General features: G+C 62.2%; 1 protein-coding gene across 2 annotated transcripts in view; it reads right to left on the bottom strand.

The window, feature by feature from the left end:
- The window catches only part of CXXC5 (CXXC finger protein 5), a 38,372-nt gene extending 36,122 nt beyond the window's left edge, over nucleotides 1–2,250 (bottom strand). Inside the window, exon 1 of one of the 2 annotated variants that reach the window (XM_074838810.1) lies at nucleotides 2,204–2,250. The gene's annotated coding sequence lies outside the window, so the exon portion shown is untranslated. The remainder of the gene's footprint in view (nucleotides 1–2,203) is intronic. The other variant, XM_074838809.1, reaches the window with a different exon arrangement.
- Between the last annotated feature and the right edge of the window lie 17,066 nt (nucleotides 2,251–19,316).

Genomic DNA, 19,316 nt, shown 5'->3' with positions numbered 1-19,316 from the left:
TTTTCTGGATAGAAATCGTAAGGAGAGACAGACGGACCGAGAGGGTTTCCATGCCTGTGAGCGCTCCCGCTGAGCGGTACCTTTGGGGGGTCACCACCTCGCCTCCCCCCCCACCCCCCCGCCTTCCCATCCAACCCCTCCTCGTCCTCACCCCGCTGCCCTCCCGGGGAGGGGGGGATGCAACTCAACTCCCCGGGGAGCAGCGAGGGGTTGGGGAGCGGAGCGGGGGGGGGTCCATCCCTCCGCAGTCCCAGGTGCGGCCCCGCCGCCAGGCGAGGGGGCCGGGGGGGGGGGGGCGATCGGACAAAGCGGCACAAAGGGGCTGCTGACACAGCAAGGGCCCGTTTCCAGAGAAACAAAACTTCCGCCGGCTCCGGCCCTGCGCCCCAGGTAGCCGGGCTTGTGCATCCCCCCCCCTTCCCCAAATCCTGCCTCAAACCGCCCCCCATCCCCGCAGCACATCAGCCCTCTCCAATCTGTTCCACACCCCCCTCCCCGCCTTCCCGGGGTCGCTCGCAGGGAGTGGGCGGTGGGGGGTAAAGGTTGCCCGGCCGGGGTCAGGGGCGACGGCGCGGCGCACACATGTGATCCGTTATCGCAGGATGTGTGCGCAGCTTTGTTTATGCGTGGGACGCGGAGCGGGGCGGGCGCCGACGCTTTGCCCCCCCCTCCATCCCCATCCCACCCCCCCTTCCCCTTCTCTCCCCAATCAATCATCCCAGCAAAGAAAAAACCGACCCAAAGCAAACACGGGCCCGCAAGAAGGACGTCGCCAGTTGGGGGATGCGATGAAAAAAAAAATAGTAATAATAAAAATAAAATAAGAGGGAAAAAAAAAAAAAAAACAAAACACCACCGTGGGGCCTGTGGGGCCACGATTCAGCGGAGTTTGGTGCCGTGATCCCAGGGTTCAGGCACAATTCACCAACCCCACGATGGCTTTGGGGCTGGCAGCACCCACGCCGGGCACAGACGAGGGATGTGACACGGCAGCCGCTGGGATCCAGCTGGGTGCTGGGTGCCGGGGTGTGCTGGGTGCCCTCCCCGCCGGAGGTGGGGGGGAGCGGGAGGTTTGGGATTCCCATCTGACGGCGAAGCGGGGGGGTGGAAATTACTTGGGAAGGGCGGGGGGGGGATGATAAAGTTGGGTTAGTTGTTGCACATGGCTGAGCGATGGCGAGCGGCGCCGCTCCCACGGCCGGTCCCCGGTGGAGGAGCCAAACTGCCGCTGAAGCTCGGCGCACCCCCGGGGGAGGCGAGAGCAACCCACGCGGGGAACCCGAGCGCGGAGGGGCCGCTGCGACCGACAGGCGCTGGGCGGGGGCTCCTCCTCCACCACCACCCCCCCACGCGAGATCCGCCGCGGGTGGCAGCGGCCGGCCCCGCGCGCTGCCCGCTGCCCGGGGCGCGCCGCCTCCCCCCGGCGCCGCCGCGCTGCCGCCCCCGCCGCCCCCCGGCCCCGCCGCCACCATTGTCACCCGGGAAACCACCGGGCGATGCCGCGGCGGCCCGGGGTGGCGGGCGGGCGGGGGGCGCGGGGGGGGGGGGGGGGGTGCGGGGGGGGGCTCGCCTCCATCCCTCCCCCCCGCCCCGGCTCCCGGCGCATCCCCGCCGGGGTGCGGGGTACCGGGAAAGGGGACGGGGGAGGGGGGGGGGGGGGGGGGACGGGGCGGGGGGGTGGTTCAGCCGCACCGAGAAAAACTTTGCTCGTTACCCCGCCGCCCCTCCCGGGAAGCGGCGGGGCCGCTCGGGCGCCGCGCAGGCAGCACCGGCCGGGCCCCGGCGCGGGCAGGCGGCCAGCTCCGCGCCCCGCCGCCGCCGCCGCGGGCAGCCCGGTAACGGCGCCGGGCGGAGCGGGGCGAGCCGCAGCCGCCCCCCGCCAAACTTTTTCTTCTCCCCCCTCCCCTTTCCCCACCACCACCCCCCCACACATACACACCCCCCAACTCCGCCGCCGGGGGCCGGCACCTACCGCCGGTCCGGGAGCCGCCGCCGCTGCGGGCAGCGCTGCCGGGAGCGGCGGGGGCTGCCCGGGAGCGGGGGAGGGGGGGCGGGGAGGGAAGGGATGGGGTGGGGGGGGTGGAGGGGGGGGGGGGGGGGTCAGCACCTGCCCGGCGCTGGGGAGCGGGAAGAGGGGGGGGGGGGGGCCCGACGAGAGGGGAGCCGAGGCGGGCACGGTGCCTCGCCGCCGCCGCACACCCACCTCCACATCGCCGCTCGCTCTGGGAGTGCACAGCCCCCGAATCGCGCTGCACGGCGCTGCCGCCGCTGCCCGCGGCTGCCGGCAAAACCCGGACCGGACCGGACCGCCCCGCCACGCCGCGCCGCGCCGCCCCACGCGCGCCCCCCGCCGCCCCACGCGCGCCACGCCGCCCGCAGCCCCCCCTCGTCCCCCCCCCCGGGCTCCCCCGACCCCCGCCGCGCTGTACAAACACCCCCTCCTCGCCCCCACGGGTGTCACCCCGCTGTGCCCCGCCGTGCGCCGTCCGCCCCCACGGGTGTCACCGGAGCGAGCCCCTCCGCGTCCCATCTGCCCCCCTCTGCTGTGACACCCGTGTCCTATCTGCTCCCCCCCCCCCCCGCGGTGTGTCGTGTCCCCCCCGTGTCCCAGGCGCCCCACGGGTGTCACTAGGGTGTCCCCCTCGTGTCCCACCTGCCCGCGCGGGTGTCACCCCGCTGTGCCCCCCATGGGTGGCGCTGCGGTGTGCCCCCCCCCCCCCCCGATGCTAGCCACCCCACTGTGCCCCCCCCCCCCCCCCCGTGTCCCATCAGCACCAACAAGACATCACCGTGGTGCGTGTCCCCTCCGTGTCCCATCCATTCCCACGGTGCCACCCCGCCGTGCACCCTACGCCCCACCCACCCCCACAGGATGCCGTTGTGATGTGCCCCCCCATGTCCCGTCTGCCCACGCGGGTGTCACCCCACGGTGTGCCCCCATGTCCCACTCACCCCCAAGGGGTGTCACTGTGCTGTGCTCTCCATGTCCCAGCTGCCCCCAGGGGTGTCACCTGCTTTGTACACCCCATGAGCCTTTGTTTCACCCCACTGTGCACCCCGTGTCCCAGTCACACCCACGGGTGTCGCTGTGATGTCCCCCCCCGCGTCTCATCCACCCCCATGGGTGTCACCCCCCCATGCACCCCGTTCCCACCCGTCCCGATAGGTTTCACCCTGCTGTGCCCCTCCCATGTCCCACACACCCCCACGGGTGTCACCCCACTGTGCACCCCCTCGTGTCCCACCTGCCCCCACGGGTGTCACCCCACCGTGCCCCCCTAATCCGGCACCCATCCCCAGTGGCGTGTCACCCCAGTGTCCCCACCCTCTCTGTGGCGTGTCACCCTGCTGTGCCTCCCCACACGCCCCTCTGCCCCGAGGGGTGCCTCCCCCTCCCCCTCCATCACACAGCCTGTCCCCCCCCACCCCCGGGGGGGTCACCCTGTGCCCCACCAGCCATGTGCTCCGTGGGGTGTCACCCCAGCGTGCTCCTCCAGCCCCGGGCCACCCCACGAAGCTTCACCTTGGCAGGTGGCCCCCATCCCTCTGTGTCCGCCACCGTGGGGTGACCCCGGAGTGTTTCCCGTCCCTCTGTCCCATCTGTGGGGTGCCCATCCCTCTGTCCCCCCGCCGTACCCCATCCCTCTGTGTCCCCCATGGGCTGCCCCGTCTCTCTGTTCCCCCGTGGGGTGCGGCTGGCAGCGGAACACAGATGCGAGTGCCCGGGATGCAGAAGGGGGGGTCCCCCAGGGTGCAGAGCCCCCCCCCACTCCCACTGCCACACCCGGGTCCACAGGGAGCATCATGTTGGGTGGGGGGTGAGGAACCCCAACCACGGAGCCCCTGCGCCCTGAGCCTGCCACCGCCACCAGCAGGGACCTCACCGGTCCCCAGGGTGCAGCATCAGTTGAAATCCCCCTGAATAAACAGCAAATAATCCGTGGTACCGATAAATCCCCCGGAGGGAGGGGACTAACCCCTCCGAGGTCTGGCCCCGGCAGCGGGGGACACGCTTGGCCCAGAAGTTTCCTGATCAACTTTTTGGCAAGATTTTTTTGCTGCTGGGGGGGGGGGGGGAGATTTTTTTTTCTCCTTTGAGAGGTGGGCACTGAAAAATTGGAAGTTTTAAAAAATTCATTAAACCCCCACTCCTCAGCCGAGAGCAGCTTTCCAGGGACAAACAGCCCAAAAAAAAACCACCACCCCCAATTCCTGCAGCCTTTTCGGTTGCCAGCAAAATAACCAAAACCTCCCGAAAGCAGAAACCCTGACAAAAATGAAACTGGGTTTGTGTTGCCGTTCATTTTTTTTTTATTTTCACAGGAATGCAAAATCGCTTCCCACCCTGCTCCCGCCTCGAAATGAAACAAAAAATGTAAGATTGGGGGGGGGGGGGGGGGGGGGGGGGGGGGGGCCGCGAGCAGCACGGATGCGATGTTTGTATTTGATCCACGTCTCGTTAATTATGCGCCTTTTGCATATTTAGCGACTGGGATTTTCAAACGCGGGCACTGTGACGATGCTCTGGCTTCCCAAAAATCTCCCTCCCGGCTGGCAGCGATGGGAGGGCGCTGCCCTGTCCTCCTGGGACACCCCCTGTGCCCGTTCCCCGGCTGGCATCGCTGCCAGCCCCAGCTCGTCACCCTCAGCCCCTCTCCTCGCCCTCCCCAGCGCGCTCCCTGCCTGTCTGCCTCCGCCGTTCAGCCTCTCGCCCCCCCCAAAAAAAAAGGCGGCGGAAGAGCCTCGTGCCAGGCGCACGGGATGGGGGTGGCACCAGTGACGCGGGATGCAGGGACAGCATCCCACCAGCACTCCACCCCAGCCGCCACCGCCCCGCTGCAGCCATTGCTGCCCAGCGTACCACACCTTCTCACCCAGGTGGGCTTCACCCAGGGAGTTTCATTTGCCCTTTTTTTGGCTGTTTTTACAGACTGGAGCGTGCCCCACCGCCCTGATGCCGCCGTGAGATGCGGGGTGCTGATGTCCCCCTTGCAGAGGCAGGGCCTGCAGCGACTGCACCTGGAGTTTGCCACCCACCCAAGGTCCTCTCCCGGCCGCAGCAGGATTTAACCGCTCAGCAAATGTGAAAAACTCACATGAATGAAAATGGCCTTTGCTGAGGACTGAAGTCCTCTGGAGAGGGGAAACTGAGGCACGGAGCAAAGTGGGCACTTGCTCACAGTGCTGGCAGCAAAGCTGGCGCTCCAGCCCAGCACTCCCCAGTGAACCTCCAGGCTCCCCAGCATCCCCCAAGGTGGTACCCCCTGGCCAGCACCCAGCCCTGGGGGGGGACGTGGTCCCCCAGTGCCCCCAGACTGGCCCATCCCCAAGGCACAGGGACAAGAGCGTCCTCCTGAGCCCATGAGCCTCCATCCTGCCACTGGACCCTGATCCCTCGGCGTGCTGGGGGGGGGACAGGGGGGTGGGGACGGGGGGCAAAGCGGACGGGGAAGGAAGATGACAGGGACAGTTACGGAGAGTGAGAGGCCGGGGATGTAGGATGAGAGGGATGAGGATGGAGGGCAAATGGGACAGGGATAGAGAATGACGGGGCCGGGAATGGAAGGTGAGGGGGACAGGGATGGAGGGAGAGGGGCGTGGGGGTGGAAGTCAAGGGGGAAAAAGATGGAGGGTGAGGGGTACGGGGACAGGGATGGAGGGCGAGGGGAGCAAGGATGGAGAACGACAGGGATGGGGATGGAAGGCAAGGGGGGCAGGGAGGGATGGAGGCCACAGGCCTGGGAGGCACAGGGAAGAGGGACGGCTGGCAGGGGGACAGGGTGGAAAGCCTGCCTGCAAACAGCAGCGCTGCCTCTGGTCTCTGCCTGCCAGAACTGGTGCCAAAATCTCTCCCGCCATGCCAGGCACCCGGCTCCCGCAGTGGGGTCTGCGCTGCCTCTTCCCCAGCCAGGGGGGCTAATCCAGGACCTCTGCCCAGCTCCAGGCTGAGGCATGGGGCTGGGAATAACTGAGGGGGGGAGGGAGGGGCACAGAAGGTGGAGGTGATGCTGGGCAGCCAGACCCTGTGGTGATAAGCAGGGGGTCATGCAGGTCCGTGGCCTCCCTGGGGGGCAGCAGGGCACTATGGGACGGCAGCTGGAGGGCTGCCAAGGCTTTGGAGCTGGAGATGCGCCCCAACAGCCACCAAAGTGCAAACACGCTCCAAAATACCCAACCCCAACCCAAACCCTCCCAGCCCAGCCACTGCCATCCAAGTGGGTTACAGAGCTGGCACTTGCTTGTCACCTTCTCTATGCCAGGTGCAGGGCAACTTCTCGTGGAGGGTACCCAAATCCAGCCAGATGCTGCTCTGGGAGCCCCAGACCTTGGCAACATCCCTGATTTTGGAGAGGGGGCTGGATTTCTTCAGCCGCTGGGATGGGGGAACCTGGTGGGACCCAGCACTGGGAAGCTGGAGAAACTCCTCTGGATGCTGTGCCAGGAGACCCCCTCACCCTAGCAAGTTGGGCTCAGGCTGGCACAAACCCCTTATTTTTTTTAGAAACCAATTTGCTCCCCTTGACCCTGATGGTGCTGGAAAGCAGAGCTGGAGCAGTCGGAATTTTTTGGGTGCCCACTTCTGAGAGCGTGCCCACTGTGTGCCTGGGGTCAGAGTGACACACAATCACCCTCAGTGACACACAGTCATCCTCAGGCTGCCCATGGGGATCCACCTGTGCCCACCCAAGCCCAGGGGACATGGCACCCCCTCGTCCCCTGGCTGGGGCCAGAGGAGTTCCCACCTTCCTGGCTGCGAAAGCCTTGAGTCCCGGGAAGGGGGTGCCCCAAGCAGCACGTAGCCCTCCGCTGGCCCCTGCCGCCCGTTAATTGAGGCTCTGTCTGTGTTAATTTTTAACCCCAGCTGTCTCCCACATGGCGGGCGCTGGCCGCAGCGGCTCACGCTGGCCCCGCTTCCCGGGGACGTGCTGCAGCCGCTCAGAGGCACAGGGACCGGCCACCCCTTCCTGGAAAGGGCTGGGGGGGGGGGGACACACGAGCTCCCACTGCCCATGGGGTTGCTGGATGGTTTGTGTCCCTCGTGGGAGGCCAGCCTGGGTCCCCGTGGGGCTCAGGGAGGGGGGTGCGGGTGCGGGGCAGGCATGTGGCACTGGCCTTTGCAGCTGGGGGGGCCACAGTCCGCGCTGTCCCCCCAGCTCCTCTACAAAGGCAGCAGCCACTGCCCGGGAATGTCCTGGCAGGAGGGACCCGGGCCTCAAAGCAAACAAGACGCCGCGCCGGTGGTTGGGAGAAGGGCAGGAAGCCGTTTTCCCTCTGCCCTCTCCCACCCCTGTGCAGTGGAGCGAGGGGGGAGTGCGGCATGGGGAGCCGCAGGGGCTGGCGAGCATCCCCCTGCCCGCAACAAGGAGGCAAGGCAAGACCCCCACCCAAATCAGCCCTTCCTGGGGGCTGAGGAGCTGCTCACATGGTGTCAAGGGACACCACGGCCATCCGGGTGCCCCGGACGTGCAGCCTGTGCCGGGAGAAGGGCGAGCGGGCGCAACGGGTCTCTGCTGCGGGGCCGGGGGCCAGGTGGGCTGCGGGGCGAGCAGGCAGAGCTGCAGGCACGCCTACGTGCCAGGCTGCAGGAGAGCCACGAGGACACGCGAGCTGCAGCGTTTCCACCTCCGGGGACCCTGGCAGGCGTTGGGGTTTTTTTTTTTTTTTTGAGCCGGGGATTCGCCTGGAATTCAGACGCCCACGTGGTCCAAAATAGCCTCGCTCCAACATCCGGAGCGCCCTGCAAAAGCCATCTGCCTGTGCAGGCAGGGCAGGCAGCCGCGGGGCTGGGGCACGTCGGCACGGCTCAGATCCCTTCCTGGTGGCTCCTGCTGCCTACGTCTGCTGCCGAGGGTTTGCAGAAGCGGTGCCCAAGCCCTGCCAATGAGAGAGGGACAGGCGAGCGCCGCGATGCACGGCCAGGCAGAGGACACTGGTTCTGGGTCACATTAACACAGGCACTTTCCCAGGACCTGCAGATTTTTGGCTCGCCCCAAGCTTCTGCTCAGCAGCCAGGTCTGGGAAGACACTAGTGGCATGAAAATGCCTGTTCTCAGACCAGGGTGGTTGCCCTTCAGGTGGGAGCTGAAATTCAGAGCAAGCCACGCTCAGGGGGAAAATTATTCCTGCTCTGCTCGTGTCCTCCCACATTTCATCTCCGGGCCGGCCCTCTGCCACCATCTGGGATCCAGCATCGGTCCTGCGGTGGGACGGGATCCTTCAGCCCAGCACCTGGGGTGAGAGGAGACCTGCTCGACACGGGCCCTCCTTGCAAGCCCCCACCACTGGGACTGCGGGGCCAGGTGGGGCTTTTCGAACGGGGAATAACTGGATGGCTGCTGCCATCCGCCCCAAACAAGCAAACATCGATGGGTCAGGGCAACCGCAATTTTAGAAAAACACATGCAAGTTAAAGGATTTTCCCCAGGAAATATCAGAAGTTACTTATGGCAAGAGCTAATTTGGGCACGCTTGAGTCAGGAGAAATGGAGAAACAACTGTGAAAGCCGTGCTGGCCTCCTCCCTGCCCGTATGGCAGCCGGGCCAGCACCTTCTGCCCAGCGTACCAACCTCCATGCTGCCTACACCCCAGGTCTTGCCCATACACCTTCCCGGCAGGCAGCCTCAGCAGGCAGGTAGGATCTGGGTGCCTGAGGATGATGGCGAGTCTCATCTGTTGGTGTTTTATTGAAGGCCACGAAGAAGCAATGGCCTGGAGCTTGTAGTGTAAGACCTGGTTCATGGCAGCATCCCTCCAGACAGGTTGGTGTACGTGGGCCAGCAGCCAGCAGTGTCCACGGGCACAGAGGAAGGAGATGATCTCCGGGTTGCCTAAGCAGGGGACCATCCCCATTTTACAGGGAACCCTTTGCACCACAGCAGGGCCCAGTCTGGGGGAGTTGGCCCAGCAGGAGCCCTGGGAGCAGAGCCCCTTGCCATCAGGGACACCAGCCTGGGGGGATGCTCTGAAGAAGTAAATCTCTTGGGAGCCCCAGGAGCACAGTAACCTCAGAGCAGAGTTAGGGCTAAGGGCTCTGAGGGTCCCCATGAAAACTCCCATGGTCCATTGCATCCCTGCGGAGGCAGGTCGGGTCACCCTGCTGAGCGCCCAGGCTGCACTTTGGCAGGGAGAACGTCTGAGTGAGGCTGAGGCAGTCTGGCAGACAAAGGATGCTCTGTCACCTCCTACAATCACAAGGCCTCTGGGGAAAGGCACACAGTGGGTCCCTCCGCTGCGAGATCCCGCCTGGACATATTTCATTTCCCCCCATTTCACATCCCCTCTTCCCAGCAATGCCACTGCAGCTGAGCCTTGACCAAGACACCATTGACAGAGGGGCTGTGGACAGGAACCATGGACACCCTTCCTTGCAGAAGACTCTCAAAATATACCTTCTCTGCTTGGGTTGGTCTCCTTTGCCCAGCTCCACCGTCTTAGACCTGAGGAGCAATCACCCCCTGACTCCTACACACTGGAGCAGTGCTCCAAACCCACCACACTCCTCTCTGCTCCCATTTACTGCCCATAAAAGATGTCAGCAGCAGTGTGTGATTGATGCTATTGAAAGAAGCTGACTCTGACTCTATGGGTATAGGAAGCTGTCCCCCCTTGATCACCTAAACACCATCCATCATCCAGGCTGATGCCACCTCTGCGCTGATCTGCAGCCTGTAATGGATTGGAAGATGTCAAAAGGACCTGTTACATCCAGATGACTCTTCCTCCAGAAAGGAAGCTTAGGGGCTGAGCAGTAACTGCATGTCTATCACATCACGTCCTTAACCATCTAGGAACCTCCAAGATATCTCTCCTCGCTTCATCTTCAAGGGACCCTTCGACATTAGAGTTCAACTACAGGGGCAGCACCAAATTCTTGGGCAAGCTGAAATGTGCAAGGGTCCCATCAAGATCTTCCGGGAGAGACCTTGTGCAGCTACCTGAAAAGCAGGAGCATCGGGGTGCACTCACCCACTGCTTCTGCTGTCGGAGAAGCCGCCTCTTCACCAGGAAAACCTCTGCGACCTGGCTGGGAACATGGGTCCTTACTGGGGACCAGCCAGCCGCTCCTCCTCACCACCCCATCCCACCTTGCTGCTCTCCTCCCCTGAAGGCTTCCCTGCACCCACCCGCTCCCCACACTCAGGGGAGACCTCTGCATCTCCCCAGGGAGGTCTGGCATCGAAAGTCCCAGCGGGTGGAGAAGAGCTAGGCCTGAAGCTCTGATTTGTAGCTCCATTTCTTCTGGGGCAAACACAACCCGAGAAAACACGGCAAAGAGCCAGCCTAGAGTTGGATGGGAACAGACCACCATCTCCTTACCTAGGAAGACCAACTGGACTTGTCAAGAGGAAAGAAATTCATCTACATCTCACACATATGGTCTCATCCTAATGGATATGTATGAGCATAAGGGAAGAAGAATAACCTTCTGGTTAGGCTAAGGGCTTGGCAGTTGAGATTTCGCGATGCTATTCTCAGCGCTGTCCACACCTTGCTCCAAAGCCTTGGAAAACTCTTTATCCATCCTCAGGCCTCACGTTTCCATCTGGAAACGTGGCCAATACCTATTTTGCACTCACCGCAAAGGGACATTTGAGATGCATCTGCCTCCTCGGGCGACTCTTATTTTGAGTTAGAGAGCGGGCAGAAGAGACAGGAAGAATGAAGAGCCACGAGGCTCCACTGGGAAAGCTCCAGCGCTGCTTCAGGCTGCCTGGAAAACTCAAACCTTGGTGTAAAGAGCGAAAAACATCCTTCCCCAGCAGTCTGGGACAGCACAACTCGTCACCTCTGATAGCCCAGAGCAAGCTGCAGCTTGCATGTTTTCATCCTCATGACCCAGCCCCAGATGCTGCCTGGGCTTGACGTCTCCCAGGAGGGATGCACTGACGCGCATTGCTCGAGTTGAGGGGAGCGCCTGGGACCACCCGCTGGGCTGCCAGCCAGGCAGGAGGCAACGGGCTGGTGGTGGAAACCCACCATTTGTCAGCAAATGTGTGCCTAGAAGCGTGCTGTTGCCTGCTCGAAGAGGACAGTGCTCAACCGCTGGGACCCGCAGCAGTCAGTGGCCTTGCCTGAGGTCTTCCAGGGAATGAGGTGCTCCAGGTGCCCTGAGATGCTCCAGGGGACCACAGCACGTGGCTGAGCTGGAGCTGGGAGATGTCACCGGCTTACTGTAAGCAAACAAGGTGCCTCCCCACCAGTTCCCCATTGCTGGGAGATTCAGTGTCTAGCCATGACCATGCTGGGCAGCATCACCCACCTCCAGAGCCAGCATGGGGGTCCCACCCCTGCCCTGGAGCTCCCAGCCCCATGGTTGCTGCAGACCCACGGATAGACCAAGGTTGTCCCTCCTCATCCTGCCTCCTCCTGCTCTGTTGATCTGGTGCTGGCTGGGGCCCTGTGCCCCAGATGAATGCCAGCACGGGCTCCCTCCTCCACCTCCTCCACCTCCTCCTCCCACGGGGCATTTCTGCAGGAGCCCCAGCCCTGCAAGGAGAACACAGAGCAGCCAGAGCAGCCGTAAATCCTTCCCTGCAGCCCAGGGCTCTGCCAAACTCTCCCTTCCACCCAAATTTATGGAAAAGCAGGTCCCTGCCAGCGAAGAACAGTACAATCGCGAGGTAGAACAGGCGGTGCTCACTGGCTGCAGAAAGAGCTCCTGCAGCCTCCTCCGCTGACAGCCCTTCTCTTTCTCTTCCTCAGGCTGTCACCCTCGGTGGCTTAGGGACGGACACATCCCTGCACAGCCGAAGCACCCATGGAACAGCTTGCTCCTCCCATCCCACTCTCCCGGGAACCCCAGCCCCCCGGGAGCGCCCCAAGCCACAGGTATGAGCACGGGCTCCCAAAGCAAGGGAGACCCTCCATGGATGGGCACAGATGAGCCCAGCCACCACCTTGTGCCACCCCCTTCCCCTCTGTGCCCTCTGGGGCTGGCAGAGGGGGAAGCCCAGACATAGGTGGGGGAAGATGAAGGGTTCTGGGAGGGAGGGAGAGCCAGAAGCCGAGCATCACTGGGGATTGCATCACAGTAGCAAAGGTCAGCCATGTGCCAGCCCCTTTCTCTGCTGTCACGGCAGAGGTAGAGCTGACAGCAGACCCAAGTATTTGCATTTCCTGATGGCTGCGTGCTGAAATTTGCAGTCTTAATGGTGCATTAATGCTGGCTCCTGCATTTCATTACTTCTGAGAGCGAGAAAAGCACAGAGCAAAAATAAAAAGTCCCTTCAACTCGGCTGGGTGAGCCTGGCCACTGAGTGCCTGCTCCCGCCAGCCACCCATCCACGCAGTTGCAAGCCGGCCCTTGGCCATGAGCCACACATCTGCAGAATTCCCATTGCAAAACATCACGTTTATCCTCAACCCTGGGATGCCCCTTCCCAGGAACGGAGGAGCCCAGAGCTCACACACTCCTCACCCAGCTGCTGTCCCAGTGGGGCTCGCTGGAGACCCCCCTGCAAATGCAGGGGTGCTTCGGAGAGGCAACGCCTCGGCTGCCTTCCCGTTTCATGTCCTGCACTGCACAGGTCAGGGAATTCAATATAGCTTTTGCCCAAATAAAACTTGGCTGCTGCTTCTTTGCTGCAGCCTGGACATGAATTTCTGGGCCTGAGCTTAAGTGTAAAGCACTTGGAAACCTCTCTGGCCTGAAAGCACAGGGAAGAGGGGCAGCCAAGGCTTGCGCAGGAGAGCAGGAGGGAGCAAGCACGGCACAAGCGTGAGTGCTGGAGGTGCCTGAAAGGAGGGATCAGGCACGGGGAACCTCCTAGATGCTCATCATGGGCCAGAGCAAAGCTCCTCTGCAATGGGCTTTTTGGGGTGAGTTCTAGGGTGTCCAGCGTGACAATGGCCAGCACCCTCCATGTCCCTCAGGACGTTACCTCCCACATGTGCTCAATAGCCCAGGGCACACGGATGAGAGCACCTGGGCAGCATCACAGCATCTCCTGTGGCCTTCTGATCTGCAAACCTTCATCTCTCTGCTCTTTGACTTTCAGATCCAGAATCAGCAGGCTGTGGTTCCTCTCTATCCTCTCCCTTGTCTGAGACTCACAAAGGTCTCAGCCATCAACACTGGGCAAGGGTGGGACAATTAGTTTGGCTGAATGTGACTCCACAATCCCCAAAAACCAGCCCCGCTACAGGCTCTTCATAACCCTACTTGAAAGCAACTGGCCACAGCTGACCCCAACACCACCCACTGCCACTGAGCAGCCTCCCACTGTCCCCAAGCCAGGGAGGACCATTTGTCACCCTTATGGCATCTGGGGCACATCGATAGGGTGGGGTCCCTTCCTGTATCCACCCCCACCACTGGGTGACTTCCCTGATGCCCAGCCTGAAATTCCCACTTGCTCTCCCAATCCTGGTTTCCATCTGCACGGCCAGCCAGCAGCCCCCTCCTGCCCAGGCAGGCCTGCCCTGCCTTTCCTGGCCATAAAAACAACGGGGCAGTGGAAATATTTCGGAAACACCTTTTACAGTTCTCTAGACAGGGCTGCAGTTAACCCCTAAAGGAGCTGGCTGCCATCAGGAAAAACAATTTCATTCCAGCCAAATTATTTCACAGGAAAAGGCTGATTTTGGTGCCATTTTTAACACAGATGACTTCAGCATCATTCCCCTGGACTCTGCCATCTTTTCCTGTTCTCACGTTCTGCAACGACCCGGTGCTCTAGCATCATCTGGATCAAACATTTTCCCTCGCTCCACATTCAGCAATTCCAGTTCCTTGGGGTTTCTCTGTCAAACTGCCCTGTTTTGCTGGACCGTGGTGCTGCTCCATCGCGGCTCAGGTTCAGCCCTGCTGAAACCCCGCCCCTGCGACTGCCCTCCATCTATTTTCAAAGGCACCTACAAAGCATTATGTCACAGCACCTAAAATAGCAGATTCCGGTCCAAATCAGGGTGATGAGCACATTTTGTCCACCTCTTGCCCAGGTCCCAAGTGTCCGAGCTCCAGGCACGCAGTCACAGCTCAGAGCGGGGACACCAGCCATCCCACGGGTGCCAGTGCCACCCGACCATGGTATGAGGCCAGGAGGCATGAAACCCCTCGCTTTCGAGAGCACTTCTTCCCCACTTCAGACTCGCTTGAAAAGTCCAGCACCCTGTCAGGATGAGGCCATCCACAGCCAACTGGGGACCTCCACTGGAGTCCAGGCACAGTGGGACAGGAGGGACACAACCCTCCACAGTGGAGCAAATGAGAGGGTTTGGGGCTCAGACACTCCTGAGGTCCTTTTTCTCTGCACAAACCACACAGATGGTGTCTGAGAGGGGTGAAGCTGGTAAGCTTGACCCATCACAGCTTCTCGTGGTGCTGCGGCACCAGCAGCACTGACCTCCAGCACGTCCCAGCCCCCTCGGCCTCTCCTGGAGACGGCAGCGCCGGGACGTGACATTCCCTTCATTTTATCTTCACACATGGGCAGTTCTCAACAAGCACTTTGCTCTGCCTGCAGCAAAGGCCAAACCCTTCCACCACCTGGCATGTACGAGGGCAAAGTGGTGTGAGAGCGTATGTGTCCCACAAGCAGCCAGGAAAAGGGACACACGGTCCCCAGCTCCCAGCTTGAGCCCACCAGCAAGGTCCCCAGGAAGGGACAAATGCTGCCCGAAGGTGGAAACCAGGTTCCTTCAAGCAGTGCCCTGGCTGTGGGGTCAGATTTATGGGTGTCAGAGCAGCCAGGTCCTCATCCCAGTAGCAGTGGTTTGGTGCTGCTTTGGGCACTGCACGTGTGCCTGGGTCAGTGTGGGGATGGGCACAAAGACTGTCCCAAGGAGGACCCATGGGCACGTGGCACCAGGAGGTTGTACAAACTGCCCCAAGCTCTCCAGGCATGAATGACCTCCTGGAAGGGGGCTGCCGTGTGCCCTAGCAGGTGCTCCACAGAGTCTGGCAGCTGACACTCACTCCAGTTCTCAGATGATCCCAAATACCCATCTCCAGCATGGTCCTGAGGAGGACGTCATCTGTGTCCCCTGCTCCCCCGCGCTGGACCATCTCCCCCTGCTTGGGTCGATGCCCTGGGAGACTTTCCACTAACCGCTCCCTCCTTCCTGAGGGCTCAGCATCCTCAACGGGTGCTTCAGAGGCAATCAAAAATTGCTATTTTTTGCCTCTGGGAAAATTCAACAGCAATTCAGAAAAGAGCCTGGGATTTGGGCCATCTGCATTCAACATCACTTACCACCCATGTCACTGAGTCCCATGGCTTGACTGAATCCCTAAATCATCCTGTGCCTCAGTTTCCCACCTTTATAAAACAGAGAGGCTGTGCCTTTAGTTGTCCCGCTGTTTAACCTCCCTTTGCAAACCCTCTGGGGCAGAGGCTGCCTCTTGTTGTGGGGACTGGCAGCATCCTGGGTGCAGAAATGAAACCTTCGGGCAGCCTGCTGTAGTGGGGCAATCTGTCTGCACATGAGGAATGGTCCTACCCTCAGCCAGAGCGAGGCCTGGTCTTCTCTAGTTCGATTCCTTGGCACTGCAATTTGCTTTTCCCCGATTAAAAATGCACGGACTGTGGATTTCTAGGAGCGGAGGGGTTGCCCAAATGCCCTGATTTGGGAAAGGGGCTCAGTGAAGAGACAAGGGATGGGACAGGGGGAGTGGTCAGTGTGTCCCGTGGGGTTTGGCTGTCCCAGGAAGGAGAAAAGGCACTGCCAGCCAGGTTGGGGCTGCAGGGGTGGCAGCTGCCTGGAGGGTCTGGTGGGACTGGTGGCCTTCAGAGAGGTGGCATTATCCCGCAACATCCCAGTCACTCCTGGAACCAGGAGAGGGTTTGCAAGGCACTGAGTCACTCCAGCCCTTCAAAAAAAAGCAGTGCCCTCAGTGCAGGGCCAGATGATGTGAGGACAGTCTCCGTAGCCCTCATGAACGCTGATTCCGGTTTCACTTCCCTCCCTTTCTTCTCCAGTTTTGACTGAAAACCATCTCCTCCCACCTCCTCCATGGCCCCTTCCAGTGCCCACAGCTCATGGAGCCCAGACCCACAGTCCCACGGAGAGCCCCTGCAGCAGGGCCAGAGCAAGACGATGGGTGCTCAGCGCTCATGGGAGCTGGCTGAGGGTGCTCACGCTGCTCAGCCTCCCAACAGACACCAGATATGCAAGGACCTTCATGCCCATGAAAGCATCTCCCATCGCTTCCCCTGCACCTGTACGAGGTGAGGGGGAGATGCCGGGGCTCCCCTTGATGGTCAGCAACCCCCATCAGGCGTCTCAGGGGAGGATGCCCAAATGAGCAGTGTGGACTTTGCACCCTGTAGCCAGGCTCACTGCTAGCTCCGGAGCCCTGACCCCATTGGCCCTCATGTCACCTCCCCAAAATTCCCCACCCCTGCTTTGGAAAGGGCAAAGGTCTCAACTCCAGCTGAGGCACAGGTAGGTTCGGTGTGTCCTGATGGGATGTGTCAGGGAAGATGGGAAACCATCCGCCCTCCCTGAAATTGGGAGCAAGGTGGGGAACTGCCCCCTAAATCGGGTGAATCCCAGATCTCCCACCACTGGTGGTCTGAGACCTGGAGCCCCCCAGGGAGGGATCAGCAGGCTTCGATGGCAAGAGGCTGCCCGATGGCAAAGCCTTCCTTTCCCAGAAGCCGATCGCCCAGGGCACCAGTGGCCCATCCCCACCCTGGGGACATCCTGGCTGTGTGGTGGGAGGCAGAGGCAGAGCCCCCTGTCCCCCGTGGAACAGGGATAGAGGAACCGGCAGAGTTGCCATGGAGATTTCTCCCTAGCAGATGCTCTGGGCAGGTGCAAGAAGAGGCTCTGCCCCCCTCGCTGTGCGGCACAATGCCAGCCGGATCCTGCAGAAACAGGAAGCCTCTGCAACCGCCCGCCTGCCAGCCCAACGGCCACCACCACTGCCACCACCGCCACTGGCCTCCCGGCAAGCAGGTGGGGGCAGCCGGGCCCCCTGCCAGCATCGGTGCAGGGAAACTGAGTCACCTCCCAAAGCTACCCCGAGGTCCTGGCTTCACCTCCCTTGGCCCCAGCCACATGGGATGTCAGCACGTCTGAGGGGCTTCGACCCACCTTTGGGCCCCGCCAGCCCCCCTCGCTGCCCACTTTGGCTGGCACCCATTGCCTTCTCACTGAGAAGGGCTGGCTGCACATAGCACTTACCCAACAGACTATGGGGGCCCCCCCTACACTGCTGGGGTGCTGGCGTGGTCCCACATGGACGATCAACCTAAGCCTGCCTCTGCAGCCTGCTGCCAGGACTGGAGGGGCACTGCTGGCCCCAGGCAGCAGCACGGGGCGCCCCAGCAGCAGACAGGTGATGTCGGCCCTGGGTTGAAGTCCAGTGGTGGGGACCAGCACTCCACAGCTCTGAGCATCCCATCCCGGCAGCCCCCAGCTTCCCACCTTTCCTGCTGCTCCCAACACTTCTCCCTCTCCCAGTCCCTCCAGCTACTCGCTGTTCCTTAAAACCATCCACTGAAGTTCTCAGTGCCGCAGCATTAGATATATAAAAATCCCCCTTCCCCGGCTTTTTCATAAAGAATGCCTCAAAAAAACGCATCGCTAGTGCTCTCATCTTAACATACAGTCGAAGCGCCACTCCTCGGGTGGGACCTTTATTAGGAGCTTATTTCAAATCAGGCTCTGGCCAGCCTTGTTTTTCAACTGTTTGCGTTGCCGGTTGTAAAGCGGTTGAGGCGAGCAGCGGGAGGGTTTCGAAAGCGTTACCCACACAATCAAAAGCTGCTCTATTAACTCGGCGGCGAGCGTTTCCGTGGTAAGCAAAAGTCGCCGGTTTGTGTACCTAGCGCAAAGGCTGCGTTTCAAAACACGCTCGGGTCGCTCTCCCGCTTGCGCCGAGAACCGAGGAGGAGATAATGGAGGCAGTGTTTGGACATATTTCGGCGCTATCACGGAAATAACGCAAGCCGGCAATCCTCCTGCAGCTGCACGATGGCCGCGGCACCCTCCCGGCGCCACAGGCACTTGGGGGGGGATTGCGGGCCTGGCCGTGCTGCGCGGGCTGCTGGGATAAAGCCAGGCAAAGCCCCCAGCTCCGCGGGCTGGTCCCACTCCCGAAATCCCAAAGGCATTAAGGGCGGTGGGGTACTGCTGCGCCCATCCCGGCAGCCCAGGGACGGCAGACCTGTTGCTGCTGCACCCAGTTAACCATGGGTGGTGGGTGGCACCTGCACCCTTGGGACAGGCTCTGGGGGTGGCAGCGGTGGCCAGGCTCAGGAGCAGTCCCTGGAGGGTGCTGAGGGGACAGAGCTGTGGTGTCAGTGTCCTTCCCAGGGTGGCACAGCGAGCAAGGGTGAAGGGCAGCAGGGCACAGGATGGGGACCTGGCACAGTGGTGGGGTGGGGTTGGAGGGGGGGTGCAGTGGGGCAGTAGTGGTGTGGGGTGCTGGGTGTCGGTGTAGAGTGATGCTGCAGGGTGGTGGTGCAGCGCGGGGCGGCGGGGCAGTGCCCGGTGCAGCGGTGCCCGCTGTGCTGCCGGCCGCGGGGCAGCACCCGCTGCCATGTGGCGCTTACGGCTGGGGTGGCTGCGGCAGACGCAGCCCAGCTGGCACAGCGCCTGCCACGGTGCCCACCCGTGCTGCCACGGTGCCCAGCGCTGGCCAGTTTGGTGCTGGTGCGGTGCTGCCCGGCACTGCGCCTGCTTCAGCGCCCGGTTTAGTACCCAGTTTGACGCTGCCACAGGGCTGCCCAGCGTGGTGCCCCGTTAGATTTTCTGCCCAGCGCGGTGCCTGGTTAAGTGTCCAGTTGGGTGCTGCCTGGCTCAGTGCCAGCACAGTGTGGTGCCTGGTTTGTGCCTCATTCGGTGCCTGGCGTGATGCTGCCCAGCCTGATGCCCTGTTCAGTGCCTGCTTCACCTGCAGTGCCCGGTTTGGTGCCCGGCCCAGCACTGCCTGCCCCGTTCGATGCCCGGAGCAGTACCCGGTGCAGCACCCAGTGCGGCAGTGCCCGGTGCAGTGCTGCCCAGTCCAGTGCCCAGCTCTTCGCCTGGCTCGGTACCTGCTTCAGCGCAGCGGTGCCCGGCATAGCGCCTGCTTCAGTGCCCGGTTCAGTGCCTGGCACAGTGCCCGGTTCAACGCCCGGTTCTGTGCCTGGTTCCGTGTCTGCTCCAGTGACCAGTTGTTTGTCCAGTTCAGTGCCCAGTCCAGTGCCCAGTCCGGTGCCCGGTTCAGTGCCCGGTGGTTTGCCCAGCCCGGTGCCCAGCTCGGTGCCTGGTTCGGTGCCCAGTTGTTTGCCTGGTCCGGTGCCCGGTTCAGTGCCCAGTCCGGTGCCCGGTTCAGTGCCCGATGGTTTGCCCAGCCCAGTGCCTGGTCCAGTGCCCAGTGGTT

The sequence above is a fragment of the Strix aluco genome, chromosome 13, assembly GCF_031877795.1.
Source record: "Strix aluco isolate bStrAlu1 chromosome 13, bStrAlu1.hap1, whole genome shotgun sequence".
Lineage (NCBI taxonomy): Eukaryota > Metazoa > Chordata > Aves > Strigiformes > Strigidae > Strix > Strix aluco.
The sequence above is the reverse complement of the archived record's forward strand: the minus strand, read 5'-3'. Positions and strand labels throughout refer to the sequence as shown.